The sequence below is a fragment of the Empidonax traillii genome, unplaced genomic scaffold (assembly GCF_003031625.1).
Source record: "Empidonax traillii isolate 1590-97213 ecotype Southwest subspecies unplaced genomic scaffold, ASM303162v1 scaffold102:size1114253, whole genome shotgun sequence".
NCBI lineage: Eukaryota > Metazoa > Chordata > Aves > Passeriformes > Tyrannidae > Empidonax > Empidonax traillii.
Window position 1 is genome coordinate 72,559 of NW_020955295.1, and position 2,179 is coordinate 74,737.

Here is a 2,179-nt window from a genome sequence, read left to right on the forward strand (position 1 = left end):
TGTGTTAGATGAATTCCAACTATGATTTCCCACAGGCTTGAGTCTAATTTGTTGCTCCTGCCTCTGGATGGGACACACAATTTCTACTGGCCCATATGTAAAGTGTTAATAGTATCAGCACTGCTGTAAGCTCCTTGTTTGCTTTCCTGTAAGCCCTGTCAGATGTTGCTCTTCTGTTCTGGAGTTTATGCTGATTCATTCCACTGCCTTCCTGATAAAACAACCCTAGGAACAAAACACACATTATTAGGGTTTTAGACAATAAGCTTCTGTGAAGGTGCTAGATATTGTCCATGTGCCATTGAGCAGCCAAAATAACTCTTCCTCTAAAATCTTTGTAATTCTTTGTAATCCTCTTCCTATATTCTACTTTTCCAGCTGGATGGACAGTGTAGTGGTACTGAACTGCCCCTGACCAGCTTCTGATTTAGGGTTGTTGGTTTTATTCTGCACATATCCCTTCTCTGTGCCAGCACTGATTAGCCCTCCTGGCTGCTATGTAAATCCAGATGTTTGCCACATGAATAATTCTTAGACTGTCTGAAGGCCCATGACACAGAAGGGGATGGATACAGCATGCCAAATAACAGCCTACTGGAATCCTGCTTGCCAATTACTTCATTTTGGGGGAAGAAGGTGGTGTCAGCAGCCAGGCCCACAGATATTTGCCCAGCAGTGCTCACATCAGTGTCTGCACCACACAGCCACCTCCTGACTTCAGTTCTCTCACACTGGGTCTTTTTGGAGTTGCAGCTGTGTGAATTGGGAGTGGGATGAACAGAAGAAGTGAGAGTCACAGCAGTAGCACAGCAGGAGTGCACGCCTTTCCCTCTCACCCCTTCAGAAATCCCCAAACCACCAACCCCCTCAGCAACACACAGTCAGGGCAGAATCTTAACAGCCACCTGCAGTCAAAAAGGCAAAGACAGCACTGGACTGGATGAGGGGATGAGAGAGAAGAACAGATTGACTGACAAACTCGCTGGTGAGGAACGGTGACATTGAGGAGATCTGGTATGGAAGAGACAAATGTGGTTTTGTTTTGGTTTTTTTTTGTAGACACACTTTTGCCTTAAGCTCTCTTGAACCATGGCCTGGTCTGTATTCACCCTTTGAGGGAAGAGCCCCAATGAGCTGCAGTTTCCTGAGACTCTCCCACAGTCAGATGAGTTCATAGACACACACACAAAAATTTTGTTTCACGTTCCTTGGAATATTCCCTCATAATCAACCACCTTGCAAAGCATCCCAGATCCAGATTCGAAGAAAAAAAAGATGTCAGAGAGCAGAAGAGGGGGATAGAAATGAAGGTTGTGGAGTGAATATAAAATCCAAAAATTGGAAAACCTGGAAAAGTCCAACAAAAGAGTAAGTAGATGGTGGTTCCCCTTGCACTGTAAAAAGAAAAGGGAAAGAGGAATCTTTATCTATGTTGCAAAGATACACCACTTTTTCCTTGGTTTTCTGAGTTTTTTGTTTGATTGGATGGATTTTTCTGACAGGAGGCATTTGGTTTTGGGTTTATTTGGGTTTTATTTTTCTTTTTAATGAGGAGCAAAAAACCTCAAAAAACAAAAGAAATGCATAACTTCATCTGGAAGGAGACTGTTTGTTTGTTTTGGTTTATTTACAATCTATTCCACAAGTTAAAAGTCAGTGCAGTTCAAAATAAGCCCTCCATTTGCAACTCTATAATCTATATATTTTTTCTCTTTTTGCCTTGCTCTAAAAGCTAGGTCAATGGAACAGATTTCCTGTAAGAGCAAATGATGGTTGTCTATTTCCCTTCCCACCTAATCAGTTGTAATTTTAATTTTCTTTTCATGTAGACTTCTTTTTGCATTATTTCTAAACCTTGTTGTGAGTAGATCTGCAAAAAAATGAAATAAATTATCTGGAGACTCATTTAATGGACTCCATTCATTAATGATAAAAGGCAGTGGATGTGTCTTAATCAGTGGAGTTTACTAATAATATTCAAGATTTCTTCCAAGCATTCTTTTTTTATTACTTTTTTACAGAATTTCTATTTATATTAAAAATGTTTTGATGTAATTTCATTTTGTTACTGTTCTATAATTCTCCTTTTTTTCCTTTATTTTGTATTTTAGTTTTCTCTACCTTATGCTTAAAAGAAAACCATAGTTATTTAACTGGCAGCTCTTCAGAGCTTAGAGAC